Here is a 20,617-nt window from a genome sequence, read left to right as displayed (position 1 = left end):
GAGAGAGAGAGATGCTTAAGGAACATCTATTACGAGGTGGATCCGAGGTTTTTAAATCGGTAGGTCGAGGTATCTCGTTCCTACTTTCAATCGGTTTAGCATAAACGTATATTTTTCAAAATTATTCAACTACGTACTCGTTGCTCAAAATCACATTGAACTAATTCACAGTATTTCCAGTTAGACTTCGCAAGCTATATAAACAAATAGTTGAAAAAGACCGAGTGGGGAGTCCGTAAACCCGGAAGCGATCATCGGATATACTATTATCTAGAAACTTGTGTCGTCCTTTTTCTTTTAGTTTTTCTCGCTCTTTGTTCTTGTAATCTTTGAAAGGCTTATAAAATGTCTACAAATGTTAATTGATACATATGTTGGTAGGAGGTATCGGGTATACGTGGAATAGTCGAGGGTGTGCGCAAGAAGTTGGCTCGGCACCACCGTTAGTATAACGAAAAAGGCATCCACAAATGTTTTGGAAGTGATCTTTCTGTCCGCGGAAAAGAAAAGAAAAAGTTTTTCACAATTTGATGTTGGAAAAGGATTTGATGTGTTAGATGTCGATCAATTTCTACGCAAACTTAAGATAGTGACGTTATTAGCATAGCTGCTACTACTATATTCAAATGCATCTTCATCAACTTGAGTAATATGTTTACATATTTGGAATAGAGATAATGATCAAACACATACCCGAACTATCACTTTTTCGCGAGTTTCACACCCTGACTATCAGTGGTTCCCTTTTCCTACCTGAACTATCACTTTCTACGTATTAAAATACACCTTGTTGAGTAGATGGCGATAAATCAGGTAAGAAAAGGAAACAACTGATAGTTGGCCTAGTCGGTTCGAGGTATGTTTTAATATATAGATGGTGATAGTTAATGTAGGAAAAGGGGACAATTGATAGTTGGGGTATGAACTCGCAAAAAAGTGATAGCCCAGGTGTATTTTTGACCATTAACTCTTTGGAATATATACTTGTCTTATTACAATGGCTGGTATGTTCACTGGCTACATTGAAAAAGGAGCATAAATATTGGACTTGGGAGTTGAATAGCTAGTTGTTGCTTCGAGCCGAGTTTTTTGACATTAAAGGAACTCAGGCGATCGATCTGCAAAAGGGCAAAGCATATATATGTCCAGGAAATATCTTAATCACTACATTTATCTTTGCTTTGATTTTTTTCCTGGAAATATAACTGGTCTGTGCCATGGCACAGCAGAAAAGATCATATAATTTCTTTGTGGGATGCATGGACAAGCTCATGTATATAGGGGTGTCAAATGGGCGGGCTATGCTGAAATTTGGGTGGTCAATGACCAGTCCAAACTTGAGGGGGTTGGGTGAATCATGTTTTTATGGGAAATTTTGCCACCCTTACGTGTAGCTATTGATCAGTGATCTCAGAGTGCAGTAGCTTTGTGCACCGGTGCCCTTTTAACGGAGGAATATGTATTAATCGACGAAATAATCCAAAGAATTGGTATAAAGTGCCATGTATAATTATTACCTTCAGCTATCTGATAATGGATGAAGGATTCTACTTTGGTTCTGATTATACTCTTTTCACTCAGCTGACATTAGAACTATTCTTTTTAATAAGGGTGGTGTCCGGGCCAATTTGCGCCCGCTATCTCCCACCAAGGCTTTGGCAAATGTGTAGAAATTATATTTTTGCCTGCTTGGATTTGAACATGAGATTTAGGATTCTCATCCGACTTTATTGATCACTAGGTCACATTAGGCCTTATCCTTGAGGGCTAAATGACATTAGAAGTATGCCACACAAAGTAACAAACTCTTGGTTGAAAAATGTGGATGCCTTTCTTTTTTATCCTAATCCAGTTTCTGGTAATAGAATGCTTGTGTATATTCTGTTGCCAATTCATCTCCTCCCATGTATTGACAAAATTAAACACTAACTGAACACCATTTGATGGATTTGGTTTAAGCTTCAATTTTACCTGGTTCAACAACCTCGTTTCTCTTATGTTAATGTGGAATTACACTTGTGTGAAAAAGCCATTTTGATGTGAAGAGACATCTTTTTTCAATCAAAGAGCCTAGCCCCCACCTTTATCCATCCCCCACAGTGGTAGACAGAATTGCAGTAATACGTGAATTTCTTGTCTTGTAAACCAGAGAATAACAATACTTCAGTCTCAAACAAGTCGTGATCGGCTAAATGAATCTTTGCTAATCTTGTTTCTCTGTTTAAATTCATTTCAGGACAACATCATATAAAAAAAAAAAGTACTATAGATATGATATACTGTATATTTTTTATTGGTGTAAAAATCTCTAATAAGGTTGACAAATTCGTAAGAACGCATAGGACCTAAAGTAAACTAACATGATCCAAACATATTTCCAATTAATTGGTAAGTTTAACTTAACATGTGAAGCACCATTTTTCTGTGAACTAGACAACACGACTAGATGCCCGGAATTTCTTTTACGCACGAATTCAACTGCATTAGGGCTGAAACTTTCGATTGTTTTCAGAATTAGAAGTAGAATTGCTCACCTGAATTTCCTAATTTGCACTATGCTTAGTAATATCCAATTCATTAGTCGAGCAAGCTTGAGAAAACACATCTGCACCATGGCCACTAACTTGATTTGTGCATCCAATAGTTTAGGTATGAAATTCGCAAAACAGTGATAGTTTAGAGAAGACCTGACACTCAAATTCTTTTTCCACGTGTACTACTACTTGGAACTTTTGGAGCGTGATGTTTACGTAGCATGTCACATTCCTCTAAGGATATTTTAATAAGAGTTTATGGTAGTTAATGAACACCCAATAGTTTAGGGAGGGGCGGAGTTAGTAAGGGCATGAACCCCCTTTCAGCGAAAAATTACACTGTATATATAAGGTGATTTTTTTTATTTTTTTATTTTTTTATGTATACATAATAAATTTTGAACCCCCTTAGCTTCTTTGTTTATCTACTTCTTTATATTTTTGAACCTCCTTAGTGAAAATCTTAACTCGCCATTGAGTTTAGGTATAAAGCTCGCAATACATGATAGTTTAAAGAGATAATATCTCAGATGGTCACTCATTTAAGGAAAGTTCTCTTAGAAAGTCACTCTACTTTGTTTTATAACTCAAAAGTCACTCAATTATGGATATTAATGGTGTTTTGTGTTTGAAAGAAAATTTAGAAGCACTGAGATAAGAGAAAAAGAAAATCGAATGGGTGAATAATATTAACGAATGACAGTGTATAGCAAGTCCCGGTATGCTTCATTGTGAACAGGGCTTTGTTTCGCGAACTAAATAATTAAAGATTCTTCCCCATTTTCACTTTTTTTTTTTACAGAATAAAAGCTTATTTTTCTATATATCCTCCTGTATAAGAAGTGAGGGTGCTACAGCTGAAGCAGACATGTCTTCGTTGACATACTTGCTTGCAGCGGAGGGTACTTTCAAAAATTCTCATTAATATGCTTTAAAGGCATTATACTTACAGACTAAAATAGATAAAATAAAAAACATAATCCACATTTTATTCTTCCAATAAAATAAATAAAACTCCACCTCAAATTATATAAGTTATATAGATTATTCCACCATAATTATGTAGGTAGTACTACTTTTTATTCTAACTCTTTATTAGATTTCTTCTTTAGTTAGTATTTGAAAAGTTTAAAACAAAACTAATTAAAATATTATATGTAAATGTGAGTTTTATTATTTCTTACATTCTACAACGTAGATAATATAAGAGAAGAAAAGATTCTGGAAATTTATGATCTAAAATATGTATAACAGATATATAAATATTAGATTTTTTAAGCTCGTGATATTAATATGTCACAACATTTGTGTAACAATAAAAGATTATCACTAGGAATAACATAAAAGTTTAAGTTAAATTACTTCTACATTAGCAAAAAATAATTTTCGCTAAATTGACTTGAAATAAACTGAAATGGAGAAGATATTTTACTTGTAACACGGATTGTTGGGCCCGTGCAGCACGGGCCAACATTAGTTTCGACATGTCTGTTTACATGTCAATCAATTTCAACTTAAGGGCATAATTGACCTTTCACACTTATCTCTTAGTGGTCGTTTGGTAGATAGTCAAAATTATTCCGGGATTGTAATCCCAGGACTAATTTAGCCCAAGAGTTGGGATTATTTTATCCCATCTTCTGGATGGGATAAAATAATCCTAGTATAAGTGGGGGATAAGATGGGATATCCTATCTTTTATCCCAGGATGCATTTTGTTCTTTGTTTGGTACAAGATATAAGTTTATCCCAGGATAAATTTATACCTCTTACCAAACATAGTACAAAAAATTAGTCTTTGGAATATCCAACTTATACCATGCACCAAACGACCCCTTAGTGTACAACCCAATGGACTTGGCTCCCCTCCAGTGGAGGATCCTTCCAGTTCAATTATTTATTCAATGGTCCAGATTTAATTTATCAACCAAAGAGCAATAACTATGGTTACTAACAATTCTCTCTCCTCTCTCTTCCTCTTTCCTTTTAGTGCCAGCAAAAGATCTGTTTTTCTCCCAAATCTCAACAGAGAACAAAGCAAGTAATACAATGATGCAAACATTTACTTTTGTAAATCAAATTTCATAAAGTAATATTCTCTCTGAAGTTTACCATGTATTAGGGAGAGTCTCAATAGAGGAATGTTGAAATGCAAAGATTAGCCTCAAATGAAGATTACAATTATAAGAACAACAATAGAAGAGGAAAACCCAAGAAAAATGGACTCCATAATAAACCCAAACTTCTGCGTCCAAGTGCAACCACCATTTTTCCTTCTTCCCAATTTTCATGCCCTATCTAGGTCCTTTAATAGCCACGTATCTTTCTCCAATCTTCTACCAAATCTCTATTCCATCTCCATGCACTGGATATCACGTTTCTTTCTCCTCAAAGATCATTCCAGCCAGATATGCTTGAGGGGTTTATATGTATATACACACATATATACAGAGTTTTTTCGAAGTTATCGGGGCACGTGCCACCTCTCGTAATACTCTAGGTCCGCCCCTGAGATTACAGCAATATTCTTGATTTTCAAAAATTGTTCTTTTCTCGGCAGTCGCACTCCTAGCATACGCTTTGTCACTTTTTGCCTGGTTGTTCTTGAAATACTGTCTACTCTCTATAGAGTTGTTTGATCGACATGTAGTGTGAAGTTTGTTTCTTCAATCACAAATTCTTACTTTTTTCTCCATTGCCCTTGTTTTCTTAGTTCACACTTTAATTGCACTTTGCGCTTAAAGACTAATAGGCTTGGAATGCTTTTTAAAAGCTTTTCGAATCTTCCTATTCAAATCTAACGTTGTTCTGTTATTAAATTTAGAGAGCAGATGGTGAATATAATCTGCTTCCTCTAGGAAATTTGGACAGAAGCTCAAATAAACTATAGTATATGATAATGTGTTTTCTTATGAGTTCCGCTACTCTGGATTTAGAGCATATGTAGGTACTACAATTTTTCTCTTGTTATTGTTCAAACACAATAAGTCATTACCTTATTTTGTCCAATTTGATTTGTCCTCTACTCTGTACAAGTTTTTATCTCTCTCTTAAAGAATTAATAGAAATATACAACTAATTCCATTAGACACTTATAATGGTGTCTTCCAACGCGCGAGAAAAGTGGAGACTTTGAAAGAAAGTTCAGCATCAGAAATTGTCTCAATTATATCATCATTTGTTCTTCGCTTTGCACATTTTTATTTGTCAGTTACAGTCTTTTGTTTTGTTGATAGCTAACCAGTAGTTCTGCTCTCTATTCTTTTAAGTTAATTAATTTCATTTACAGAGAAAACTGAATTTACTGAAGGCTATTGTAGATTTTCCTGAGCCTCTTCCTCTGTTGTTGATCAATTTTGCTCATGCAGGCGTTCTTTGACTATTTTGTTTCTATTTCATGGCAGTCAATGGTATTAAAACAGCTAAATTGTAAAATCTTGATGTTGCAAGTGCTGAGGACTATCGACGTGTTATCAAGGGAAGGACCAGGTAACGTTCTTTCTTTTTGATAATTATGTCTTTTCTATTATGGTAAGATGGATACTCCTTGGCAGTGGATTGTTGTCTAAAGTGGTTTTCGCACTAGGGTCCAAACATGGTAATTTACTGGACTTGAGAGATCATAAACTTGAGGTTGCGACAGAGTGAATTTTAAGAGCTGGTGATTTTGTTATAAGCAGGGGATGTGAATTGGAAGTGTAGATATTGCTAGAGCTATAGTTATTATTTGTGTTTGCTTATGGATTTTTAATACCTACTCGAAAAGCTAGCAGTCATGAAATGCAGTTTGAAACTTCACTTATGGAAGAGAAAAAAGTTGCTGATAAAAGGAGCAGTAACAACTTGTACTATAACTAACTATAAATGTAATAAAATATGAAATATAATTGATAAATTTTTTAGAAAACAGAATTTTTTTGGTAACTGGGAATAGATAACAGGAGAGGGAGTTATGCACAGAAAATGTGGAAGATGATCAGAGGCGTATCTAGCCTACAAGGTAGGGGTCCCAAACTTTCAACGCGGAGCTTAAATTTATGTGTAAAAAATTACTAAAATTGCAATATATAGTAGATATGAACCCCTAATTTTAAAAATATAATGGGTTCAATGTTAAAAAATTTAAGATTGAACCCATAAAATTTAAAACCTGGATCCGCCTCTAAAGATGATGGAAGTGAATGTTGAAATATGAATATGGAACTTTTAGTTTCTAGATATGCGTCTCTAAGATGCTATTATCCCAAAAGTCCAAAAGAGGCCTTAAAATACGTTTCTGCTGGTGATGTAATTTTTCTACTTAAAGGTCACATTTAAATATTACATGGCCTTATGCAAACACCTTGAAATTGTACGACAGAGAACATTTAAAGGCTATGGAGCATGTGCATTACATCCTGTTGCATGATTTCGATCACTTTCCTCATATAGTGTCTTGGCAAACGATTTGAGAAGTTGATTTTAGAACTGTAAATTTTATCCACAGCTATAGAATTGAAATAAGACAACTGAGCTTGTGTTTTTTTTTCCTTCTGAACTTTGATTTGAATTGTTGAACAAGTAACCCTTTAAGAAGTTACCTAAGATGAAAATAACTTCCACCTTGAATTTATTTATGCAGGGTGGTGCTTCCTTGGAAACATACCACGTAATATCTAGAGTCTACATTCACTTTGAGCATACAAGAATGGGCTTGTTTCCTCTTCTTCTTCCATCTTTTTTCCCTGTACTTTTGTACATAATAAGATGGAAATCTAGCTAGCATCTTCAATGAAAGCATGCGTCCTATAATCTGGTTCAGCTGGTGAAATAAGGCTGGAGTACTGGAGAAGAAGCATATAGACTAATAAAATTGAAGAACTAATTCATATCATTAGCCAAAATGCAGCTAATTTTTGGCTTATGCATTGCACCATACAGATCTTTTAATATTTCTTGAAAAATGAAAACAAAGAGATCAACCGTGATTAACTAAGTCCTTAGGTTCATTATATATGCCTATATGTGGTTGCACGTCTAACCCTATGCAGCTATATGGAGTATTCATGTGTTCGCTCAATTTTTTAACTGGCAGGATTCTTTTGGAGCATGCTATATTTGAGTCTACAACTTTTTTTGGAAGCTACAATGGAGCATAAACAGACATTTATTATGGATAGTGTTTTGAAAGGTTAGAGAGATGGTTCCTGTACTTTTGGAGCATTATTATGAGGCACAGCAGGCAATGCCAGTCGAAGGGGTTGAATAGAGTTGTAAGGATTAAACTTCGATAGTTGAGAATCATAGAAAGGTTTTCTGAGAGTTTGGATTTATGAATTGATATGGGAATGTATATGAGCTCTGGCACTGGAAGAAGCCAAGGAAGCCTCAGCCAACCTTACTGAAAGGAAGAGCCTAACCACAACATGATGGTCGCGTTACATTTTGTCAAATAGTATATTTGAACAAATTACTTTCATAGATGAAAAGAATGTCCTTCGGCAACCATGCAACATCCAAGAATGGATATTTTGTTCCAATATACAATAACAACATACCCAACATACCCAGTATAATTTCACACGTGGCCAAGTAGGGTCTGGGATTTTGCTCCTATATGTGTATAGTAAATGCTATCCAACAGTCAGCGTACAATGTCATTTATGCAATTTCAGGAAAAAAGTTTCAGCTTCCACATGGCACGGGCCATCCTCTGCCTAGTTAAAATTATAAGTATAATACTTTTTATTCAAACATTCAATAATAAATAATTCTTTTACTGTTCTACATTACAACACCTGCATACCAGTCCCTGAACAACTTTAAATATAACTTCCTCCGTTCACTTTTATTTGTTCATAATGGATTTTGTACACTTTAAAAATATAATAAATAAAATGCATAATTTACCATAATTTCATATCAATTGATGTATAATTTTAATGAACTTAAAAATGAGAAATTAGTGTTAAGAATAAAACAGGAAAATTAATTATTTTTTCTTAATATGTTACTCCCACCGTCCCAATTTATATGAAGGTTGACTAGTTAGGGAGTCAAAAAACCCTTTCTTGGACTATGATTTTCTTCAACTCTTTTCATATATGCGAATTATTAATTATGTAGGCTTATAGTACTTCTTATATAGTTTTCAAATATGTAAATATTATTATAAAATACCTGAAGAATCTATATTTAAAATTGAGTCAAATAAAAAACAGTTTGACTCTCCAAACTAGTCAATCTTCATATAAATTGAGATGGAGGAAGTATATTGGATAAATACTCCCCGTTCACTTTTGCTTGTCCACTATGGACTTTGCACTCCTCTTAAGAAATAATAAATAAAATGTATAATTTACTATAGATCCATATTAATTGATGTATAGTTTTATTGGACTTGAAAAATAATTTAAAATGAATAATTAATGCTATGAATAAAAAAAAAAACTATTAAAAAAAAAACTATCTTCTCTTGATTTTCTAAGAGTGATAAATACAAATAAAAATTTATTTTTAAAATATTGGGTAATTAAAAGTGAACAGAGGGAGTAAATAAATAAAATCTAATTTTATAGCATATATAAGTAAAAGTGAACGGAAAAGCACGTTTGACATTTGATGTTTGGTGTTTGATAAAAGAAGGAACGCGAAAAATCTCTACTGATCCAAAATGTCGCACAATGACGGGAGCGGCTCCTCTCCAGTATAGTTTAGGTCCAGTTTGTCCAGTGCAATACTAACCCTATGACACCTGTGCACTTTCAGATCTAATGATCAATATTCATTTAACTAAAACACTCCCTAAACCACGGTTAAATTGCATTAGTTCTATATTTTATCTTTTCCTTACTGGCAACATATATATAGTGGAAATCTTGCTGGAACCAATTCTTTCTTTTTCCTAGTTCTTTATGATCAAGTTCTCTATATTTATATCTAGGGGTGTCAATAGTTTTTAAAAAAAATAATAATTTATTGGCACCAAAATTTACCGAACCGATTATTAAGTAGTTTTTTAAATAATAAAACCGAAGGTTTCTACATAAATTTGTGACCGTACCGAAAAATTAGGTAGATTTTTAATTTTACAAAAAATAATCTGGAAAAAAAGCGAACCGTATGATATCTTTTGCTAACTTTTGCTTGTGAATCTTAATTAAATGACGTCTTAAAATATATCGAAAATTAATCGAACTATACCAATACCGAAGAGAAACCGAGATGAAGAGATGGTTTTGAAAAGTCTAGTGTTAGTTTATAAAATTAAAGAACCGAAAAATTGTATGATATAAATTTTATAAAATTACGGGTTGAACCGTATCACTGACGCCCTATTAGAATTTACAATTTTCATGATTTTTTAATATTTATTATTTTCATTTCAAGCCTCCAAGAATCGATAGAATTCGGTTATATATATATATATATATATATATATATATATATATATATATATATATATATATATATATATGTGTTGCCAATAAGGAAAAGATAAATAGAGAATTAATACATTTTAACCGTGATTTAGAAAGTGTTTTAGTTAAATGAATATTGATCACTAGATCTGAAAGTGCACATAAAGATGGGACGTGAAAAATCTGTGCTTATCCAAACATGCGGGTCCCACAATGATATCATCTCATTTTAGTATCACACGACTAATTATTTGTTCCAGTCAAAAGAATCTGATCGGTCCACTTCAATCACCATTTATTCAAACCAAAGTAGAGTACTTTTTTGTTAGAGAGGGAATAATAATAATTTTACGCGATCACTCAATTATTAATAAAATATCTACCACTAGTTTGTCAGGCAGATTTTTTGCAGTTTTTCACCTTACATGGTTAAACTTACACGAGGTAACTCCAAACATTTCGATGGTTTCATTTTCACTGGTTTATTACTACTATTTATTTTACCTGCATATTATTGTTGGCATTACACACATCAGCACATGTCACTCTACATGTCTCCAAACGAGAAAAGGAGATCTCTTGTCCTTTACAATTTGAATTAAAAAAAATGATATTATCAAATCTCTTATGTGTTCTTTCAAATCTCTTATATATAAAAAATAAAAATCTTTTGTAAAATTATCATAAAATCAAAAAAAAATGTAATGAGTTAAAAAACTATTTCTCCCTCTCCAAACTAGCAAGTACTCCAAACAACATCTCCAAAGTTTGTGCTCTCTGTCGACCAACCCACCCTACAGCCCATCATTGTGATCATGGAAAATATATAATAAATGAAATACCAATTCCACCCCTCAAATAGTGACCATGAATAAGATATGACCATAATGCAAGAAATGTATGCAATAATCCTCCAAAACCACAGGATATACAGCCAAAGGCCCATAGTTTTTTTTTCCAACAAGCGCACTGTAAGCATCCTTTCTTGTTTGCACGTAATTGGTTCTTATAACATTCCCTTCTTCTAGGTGATTTCTTTTAGTCAATCTAGGTGCCTTGGGGGTCGTTTGGTAGGGTGTGTAAGAATGATACTGAATGAGAGTTGTTAAATTACCACATCAATTTGACTCAAATTTGGTCACACTTATGTAAAAACTACCATAACATTTATTGTACAATTTTAAATTAAGATAAACTTTGAAAAGGAAAGATAGAAATGACATAAGTAAGCATAAAATATTAAATTTGATCTAAATAGTCATATGAATTTATCCCATTTGAGCCATTGTGGCCAAAATAGTGGACAAAAAGACCTTATTTTTTCATCTAATACCTCCTACCAAATGACCTCTTAATATCTTTAGTATGTCCGAACAAATTAATGCATCTTTTATATTCGGTAACTTACTAACTTTGTAATTCTAAGATCATGGCATTCAAATAACATTTTGATGCATTAAATATATTTTTAATTTAAGATCACACGATTTGAAAGGCTCTTATTTTGTATTAATAGATAATAGATAGATGGACTCAAAGAATCATAGGTATCCCGTAACGTCTACACACGCCTAAGTATGGACTAAGCTTAGCCAGCTAAGCAGAATTAACTCTAACTATTAACTAACTAACTACCAAACTAACTAATTCTCAACTAATTACATTAGAGCACAACTGAGTAAGCTGAAGGTACAACAATAATAATCAAGTATCGTATTCTCAATGTTGTTAAACCATGTAATTTGTCGAACTAATTCCAATCCGGAGTTCCATAAATTCACATTGATCTTCTTAATTTGGGCACGTTTTGACATAGTTTGAAATCAGATTAATTTGAAGTTGAAATTTTATTTGGACATGTAACTTGGATTTCTTATGTTGTACTTTTTCTCATAAACATAAAAACCTAACAATTTGTGAAAACTATCAAAACTTCCCAAACTCTTATACAATTTTACCAAATAAGCAAATCATAGTTCATAAATAAGGTATCAGAATATCCGAAGGCACTGTATTAATAATTCGCATATCTTCAGTTTCTTTGATAAATAAATGCTTGCAATCATGTTATTAAAAACTTTCAAATAGACATAATTTTACAAAGATCTACTGGTCCAAAAAATCAATAATAGTAACTAGTTATTCTTTAATATAATCCTTTCACATGGCATGGACATTTTCTTTAGGTCGAGCATGAGTTTTTTTTAGTTTTGCAAAATTTAAAAGGATGAACTTTTTTTTTAGATTTTTTTACAAAATATAAACTTATGGGTTGATTTTGACATTTAAAAAAGATGAAATCAACCTTGAAATTTGAAATCCTACCTTTTGGAGAATTTAGAATTTAAAATTATGATTTGAAATTTAAGTCGGAAGTTTTATGCAGATTTCATAAACAAACGCTGATTTCAAATCAAAACTTGACATTGAGGTCCCAAATCCTGTGGCCAAACGCCTATTTAGAAATGATTCATAATTAGATCAGCTTTTATCTTTAATTTTTTTCTAGAAGTTACAAATCAGAAATATTGTATCAGTGTGAACCCTTACGTTGGACCATCATCATACCTTATTATTACCAGAAAAAGGGGTAGTGGTATAGTACTAGCTATCACAAATTAAGAAATTATTACGTTTTTCTTAGGTATTTCAAATTACATATAAATGGTCTAAATAAGATAAAATTTGAAAATGTGAATTAATTTTTAAGCATAAGCTTAAGCCAAGTGAGAGTTTCATTACGTAAAAATCTCAAAATATGGGAATTTTGGGCTACCCCAGTTGGATTGTGCTCCAGGACTAGGCGTATCTATGTTCGAACGTGGTTTCTTTGATATGCTGTCTTCTTCTAGTATTTATTTTCTTTTTTCAAAAAGTAAAAACAAAAGTTTAGGGCCAAAAGGATTACATTAAAATTAGTAGATTAGTACTGAAACATTGTTAGTTTTTGCTCTGGTCACAAGTTAGAAACAAAGATTAAGGTATCTTTGTTTTCTAACAAAAAATGTATCCAAAAGTAGCTCATTTTGAATGCAAGGCTTTGGCATAATCATTTAGGAATATTAATTATTTACTTAATATTTAGGACTTCAAGTTCAACTAAATTTTATACATTAAATCCTTCCTTATTTGAACTATGTAATACAAATATTTGTAAAAATATTGTTATTGTTTTCGAGAATATACAAGACACATTATTTTGTATAGGGTCAAATTTTGATAATTTACCACTTATGTAAGACTTTTTTTTTCTTCTCTATAAATAATTACACATGAATATCATATTATTTTGTAAAATCCATATTTGTAAATATAGTTAGAGTGTGTGTTATGTGTATCTTTATTTTGAAAGAACTTATGTCTGGGGAAAATAGTTGCCGAATTAATTTTTACTAAAGTAGAAATAACCAAAATATGGATGCCACAATAACCAAATTAAACATTGATTCAACATTTAACATAGGCGCACAATGACATCATCTCATTTGAGTGATAAAGATGGAACGTGAAAAATTTGTGCTTATCCAAACATGCGGGTCCCACAATGATATCATCTTAGGTGGACGCCATCTGCATGACGTAGTATCTATCTATCACACGACTAATTATTTTGTTCCCGTCAGAAGAATCTCATCGGTCCACTTCAATCACCATTTATTCAAACCAAAAAGTAGAGTACTTTTTTGTTAGAGAGGGAATAATAATAATTTTACACGATCAATCAATTATTAATAAAATATCTACCACTAGTTAGTAAGGCAGATTTTTAGCAGTTTTTCACCTTATATGGTTAAACTTACAGTAGGTAACTCCAAACATTTCGATGGTTTCATTTTCACTTGTTTATTATTACTATTTATTTTACCTGCATATTATTGTTGGCATTACACACATCAGCACATGTCACTCTGCGTGTCTCCAAACGAGAAAAGGAGATCTCTTGTCCTTTACAATTTGAATAAAAAAAAATGATCTTGTCAGATCTCTTATGTGTTCTTTCAAATCTCTTATATATAAAAAATAAAAATCTTTTATAAAATTGTCATAAAATTAAAAAAAAAAAAATGTAATGGGTTAAAAAACTATTTCTCCCTCTCCAAACTAGCAAGTACTCCAAACAACATCTCCAAAGTTTGTGCTCTCTGTCGACCAACCCACCCTACACCCCATCGTTGTGATCATGGAAAATATATAATAAATGAAATACCAATTCCACCCCTCAAATAGTGACCATGAATAAGATATATACAATAATGCAAGGGCGGAAATGTATTTCCACAGTCGACCAGAACCGATGCTCCAAAACCACAGGATATACAGCCAAAGGCCCATAGTTTTTTTTTTCTCCAACAAGCGCACTGTAAGCATCCTTTCTTCTTTACACGTAATGTAATTGGTTCTTATAACATTCCCTTCTTCTAGGTGATTTCTTTTAGTCAATCTAGGTGCCTTAGGGGTCGTTTGGTAGGGTGTCTAAGAATGATACTGAATGAGAGTTGTTAAATTACCACATCAATTTGACTCAAATTTGGCTACGTTTATGTAAAAACTATCGTAACATCTATTGTACAATTTTAAATTAAGATAAACTTTGAGAAAGAAAGATAGAAATGACATAAGTAAGCATAAAATATTAAATTTGACCTAAATAGTCATATGAATTTATCCCATTTGGACCATTGTGGCCAAAATAATGGACAAAAAGACCTTATTTTTTTTGTTCTAATACCTCCTACCAAACGACCTCTTAATATCTTTAGTATGTCCGAACAAATTAATGCGTCTTTTATATTTGGTAACTTACTAACTTTGTAATTCTAAGATCATGGCATTCAAATAACATTTTGATGCATTAAATATATTTTTAATTTAAGATCACACGATTTGAAAGGCTCTTATTTTGTATTAATAGATAATAGATAGATGGACTCAAAGAATCATAGGTATCCCGTAGCGTCTACACACGCCTAAGTATGGACTAAGCTAAGCCAGCTAAGCAGAATTAACTCTAACTATTAACTAACTAACAAACTAACTAATTCTCAACTAATTACATTAGAGCACAACTGACTAAGCTGAAGGTACAACAATAATAATCAAGTATCGTATTCTCAATGTTGTTAAACCATGTAATTTGTCGAACTAATTCCAATCCGCAGTTCCATAAATTCACATTGATCTTTTTTGGGCACGTTTGACATGGTTTGAAATCAGATTAATTTGAAGTTGAAATTTTATTTGGACATGTAATTTGGATTTCTTATGTTGTACTTTTTCTCATAAACATAAAAATCCAACAATTTGTGAAAATTATCAAAACTTCCCAAACTCTTATACAATTTTACCAAATAAGCAAATCATAATTCATAAATAAGGTATCAGAATATCCGAAGGCCTTTGTATTAATAATTCGCATATCTTCAGTTTCTTTGATAAATAAATGCTTGCAATCATGTTATTAAAAACTTTCAAATAGACATAATTTTACAAAGATCTCTTGGTCCAAAAAATCAATAATAGTAACTAGTTATTCTTTAATATAATCCTTTCACATGGCATGGACATTTTCTTCAGGTCGAGCATGAGTTTTTTTTAGTTTTGCAAAATTTAAAAGGATGATTTTTTTTTTAGATTTTTTTTTTTTTTACAAAATATAAACTTATGGGTTGATTTTGACATTTAAAAAAGATGAAATCGAACTTGAAATTTGAAATCCTACTTTTTGGAGAATTTAGAATTTAAAATTATGATTTGAAATTTAAGTCAGAAGTTTTATGCAGATTTCATAAACAAACGCTGATTTCAAATCAAAACTTGACATTGAGGTCCCAAATCCTGTGGCCAAACGCCTATTTAGAAATGATTCATAATTAGATCAGCTTTTATCTTTAATTTTTTTCTAGAAGTTACAAATCAGAAATATTGTATCAGTGTGAACCCTTACGTTGGACTATCATCATACCTTATTATTACCGGAAAAAGGGGCAGTGGTATAGTACTAGCTATCACAAATTAAGAAATTATTACGTTTTTCTTAGGTATTTCAAATTACATATAAATGGTCTAAATAAGATAAAATTTGAAAATGTGAATTAATTTTTAAGTATAAGCTTAAGCCAAGTGAGAGTTTAATTACGTAAAAATCTCAAAATATGGGAATTTTGGGCTACCCCAGTTGGATTGTGCTCCATGACTAGGCGTATCTATGTTCGAACGTGGTTTCTTTGATATGCTGTCTTCTTCTAGTATTTATTTTCTTTTTTCAAAAAGTAAAAACAAACAATCAAAGAAGTGTTAATGCAAAATGAATCCAAACCTTTGAATTTCTTTGCATACACGTAGCTACTATTATATAGCAGTATATAGAACATTACTGGATAGTAAGTACCGGAGATGATCCCCTTATATATCATCATGTAATTACAATTTAATATTTCCTCATATATTTTACACCTATCACTTTAACATCAAAACAATTAACAATTTTGTTGTGAAATAATCAATATGGATGTCCACTACTCTAGAAATAACTTTCATCACCCATTTTCATTATGTGCAATAACTCTCATAACTCATTCATGATCTTAAATGGGTTAAATGCCATTTTCATGACAACCCCTTGTATCCCTTGTATGATCTTATAAATAGTGATATTGGATATTACATTGTAGATATTTGAATACACATGAAAGAAATAAAAAAAGCTCTCTTCTCTTGTCTATCTTTATCTCTTTATTATTCTTGCTTTCCTCTTTTGGTATATTATACTAATTGTTTTAGGTTAATTTTACAACACGTTATTATCAGCACGAATGACTAATTTCATCCTCTGTAACAAGACTTTGTGGTAGGCGTTGGTTATCTACGTAGTGGTCAGAGTTAATACATTTATTATGATTTACAAGTATATGGTTTTATGTTCTTTATTCCTTAAACACTATTTTTAATATGAAGTTTCTTTTGGTTGAGATTGATTTCTAAATAACAGTAAGGAAAATAATCGTTGCCTAATCAACGCGAAAATCTTAAAAGTTATAAGTTTCTGTTTAATGAATTTGGTGCTACCGTTTATTTTTATGGATTAACCTATAATATATGGGATCTCATATATTTATTGTATTGTAGGATATGTATAAGGATTTCTGGGTAAGCACTACTTATGTTATTATATGAGAATATTCACATGCAATTATAAAATCAACATATATTATATGTGTTAGGGTGACAATGACAGGGGAAATACAACCTTGAATGTAGTGATGATCTAATAAATCTTTTAACATTCCAGGTATTTTAGTCATGATGAGGAGTTAATTAAGCAGAATATCACCCAACTTATTATATTATAATTTCCGTATCACTTTATGCTAACTTAATTTACATATAAATTTGACAATTTTACTGTAATTATATTGTAAGTTGAGTGACCTTCTGCATAATTAATCTCTTATGACATAAACCGTTACTTCATTGGGAAGAAAATCACATGCTGCGCTTTGTTGACCATTTGCATGCCTAGGAGATAGAGGGAGATTCAACTGCTAAACATGAATGTTACGAACCACTTAAAGATAATGCTAACCAAGGTTTAAACGGTATAATTTTACTAATATCAGATATTTATATCGAATCATGTAAATTTGTTATAGTTAAATAATTTTAATGAAATGAAAATACATGTACTTAATTATAACTAAGAGCTAAAAAAATATATATAAACACATCATGCATATACTGTACTACTATTGATATATACACTGAATACATTTAAGATTTCACCGTTTAAACAAGGTGTGAAAGATGTATTTGTTTGGTACGGCATCATTGCCAACCATGGAATACTTTTCAGCTTTTTATTAACATTAGTTGCGTCCGAATTAAGCCTTCACGTGATCACAAGGAAAGTTAAATAATTCATGCATGATGTCTTTTCACGTAAGATCCATATAGACAATGAATTGGAAAGGCAGTCATAGATGAATTTTTTTTCGAATTTGTTGATTTTTCATTTAGACCGTAAGCTTAAACGTTGATCATCCCGGACCTCGAGCGTAAGATAAAATGTGTCATTTGAACCCCCTCGTGCCATTTTGGGCACACGTGTGCGATGCATTGCTTTAAGCGAGCGTGAGTTGCAAATTTTTTCTTTTTTTAAAAATTTTAATCATTAAAAATTAATTTTAATAAAAACTCTATTTTAAAATCTATTTACATAATTAAAAAAATTGAAAAACCCAACCCATCCTCTCCAAAATAGCCCACTTAGCCGCCCCGCTGCCTCCGCCATCGCCGCTTGTCGTAGCCTCCGCCGCTACTCCCACTTCAAAATCTATTTAAATAAATCTCCGACCAAAAAACGGCACATTTTTTTAATTATTTGAATAGATTTTGAAGCGAGCGAGAGACGACGGCGTGAAAGTGGGCTATCGGAAGGATGGGTTGGGTTTTTCAATTTTTAAATTATTTAAATAGATTTTAAAATTAATTTTTCTTAAATTAATTTTTTTTTGTTGACATGGCTTATTTTTATTGGTCTATTTTTTCATGTCACTAGTCTATTTTTCCATGTCACTGCAAGTGGACTGCATGCGTGTGCCCAGCTGGCACGAGGGGTTCAAATGGCACAGTTTATCTTATGTTCGAGCGTCCAGATGGTCAACGTTTCAGTTAAGGGGTCTAAATGAAAAATCAGGACAAGTTCAGGGGTCCATCTATGACTTTGGCCAATTGGAAATAAAGGGAAATGAAGATGCAAAGCCGAGGAAGAGTAGGTGGGGATACAGGAAGAGTCAATTTTGTCACTCGATCTAATGGGAAGAATTATAGTTGTATATATACTACATAGTACATATATATAGGGTAGGATTTACTAACATATACTACGTGAAGGTAGTAGGTTCGCATCCTCCCCATTTTTTAATTTCCATAAAAGCCCTTACTATTTTTGGCCAACTAATTAAAACTAGGTACTCTTTTGTCTATTCAACCCCAAAACAATCCAATTCATTTACCCCCTCCCTGCATCACCCAAAAACCCTTTTTCTCTTTTCTGCAATTTTTATTTTGAGAATGTAAATGAAAGATCTTTGGATTACGTAGCACCAAGTATAAAGTAAAAGTCGAGAATAGAATCCAATGGAATATTTGCCATCTACAACATATAGTCACATATACATGAATTTAGTCAAACATGTGATCACAAAAACAAGTATTTCTTGAAACCAAAACAATAGTGTAAAGCGAGTGTAACCAAAGTATAACTCTTTGCATAAGTTGGCAAAAACATCTACCGTCCAGCAAACCCCACCCTTCCACCACCCCACCCTCATAGTGTTCGTTTAGATTATATACAACTGATTTTAAGACAATACAACTACAACAACATTATAACAACTTAATCATTTCTTGTCCCCATCTCTCTCTCGGTCCCTTAGACTCAACGATTATTAACGACTACTTTTAGCCGGTAACGGCTAGAACAGATCGGAAAGCTCATCGCAAATGAGTATCTCGATTGACCTTTTTGGCCCCTAACCCCCCCTCCAACCCCCAGACCCCCTAGACCAAAGAACATATCTCACATCTCCCTCTCAAACCCTTAAGACTCCCCAAGTCCAAAACCCCCAAATCCTGACCCACCACAAGCAACTGCTAGCAGCAGGAAATGGAGAATCAAATCTAAATGCTACCACAGGGGCAAACCACAGAGGGACTTATCTTTGGAGCTCTAAATTTAAACCCAACAAACTACAATAAAAAAAGAGTTCGATTAACACCAAGATCCTATGAAGTTGTCAATGGAAAACCCACGGTGGTGTTCACAAACGAAGAAAACAAATTGCTTGCAGAAACCTGCACGTGGACCATTGTATGTAAGTTCAATCGTAATCGCCCTGCTATAGAGAAAACTAGGGCTGAATTAGAGAAATTAGTCCCATTAAAGGGTAGAGTCAAAATTGGGGCAAAGGACCCAAAGCACGTCTTTATAGATGTTGAAAATGAGAAAGGTTTTATCAACATCTATGAAAGAGATTTCATTTACTTTGATGGGGGGAAACACCATGAAAATTCTCAAATGGACATCCAATTTCAAACCTGAAGTGGAAACAACTCTTGCCCCTGTCTGGATTAACCTCTCAGGTTTACCGTGGCATTACTATGAATGGGATGCCTTATGTAGAGTTCTCAGCCCTGTAGGTTTTCCCATAGTAATGGACAAGGCCACAAGAGGAAAAACAAGACCCACCACTGCAAAACTCAGGGTAAAAATTGATCTCAGCAAACCTCTTGTTTAGGAAATTAATGTGGAAATCAGAAATCAACTAGGGATTATAGAAAGTATTGCCCAAATAGTGGAGTATGAATCTATCCCTGAGTATTGTTTCCACTGCAATATTCAGGGTTATGTGATGGAAAAATGCAAATTTGCCAACCCCTAAATTCACCAAAAAGTAACGATGGGCGACCCGGCTAGAGAATAACGAGAAAAGAACAAGGAAAAATAGCGAGAAGGTCGGGGAAATCAAAGCACCCACGCAAAAAAATCTCCCCTAAAGTGTCACACCACTAACCTTGTTAGGGTGTGATGGGCACCGACCACTTACCTGGGGGCGAGCGAACCCTCGGACTCTTACTGCATACAAGTCGCTCAGGACTTTTAAATCAAATAGGATAAAGTACATA

At 32.7% G+C, this 20,617-nt stretch overlaps 1 protein-coding gene across 1 annotated transcript in view; it reads right to left on the bottom strand.

The window, feature by feature from the left end:
• LOC132059111 (uncharacterized) overlaps positions 1-20,617 on the bottom strand; it is an 81,658-nt gene that overhangs the window by 60,367 nt on the left and 674 nt on the right. The gene's annotated exons all lie outside the window — the stretch shown is intronic.

The sequence above is a fragment of the Lycium ferocissimum genome, chromosome 1 (assembly GCF_029784015.1).
Source record: "Lycium ferocissimum isolate CSIRO_LF1 chromosome 1, AGI_CSIRO_Lferr_CH_V1, whole genome shotgun sequence".
Lineage (NCBI taxonomy): Eukaryota > Viridiplantae > Streptophyta > Magnoliopsida > Solanales > Solanaceae > Lycium > Lycium ferocissimum.
Note: the sequence above shows the minus strand (reverse complement) of the source record. Positions and strands in the feature narration are given on the sequence as shown.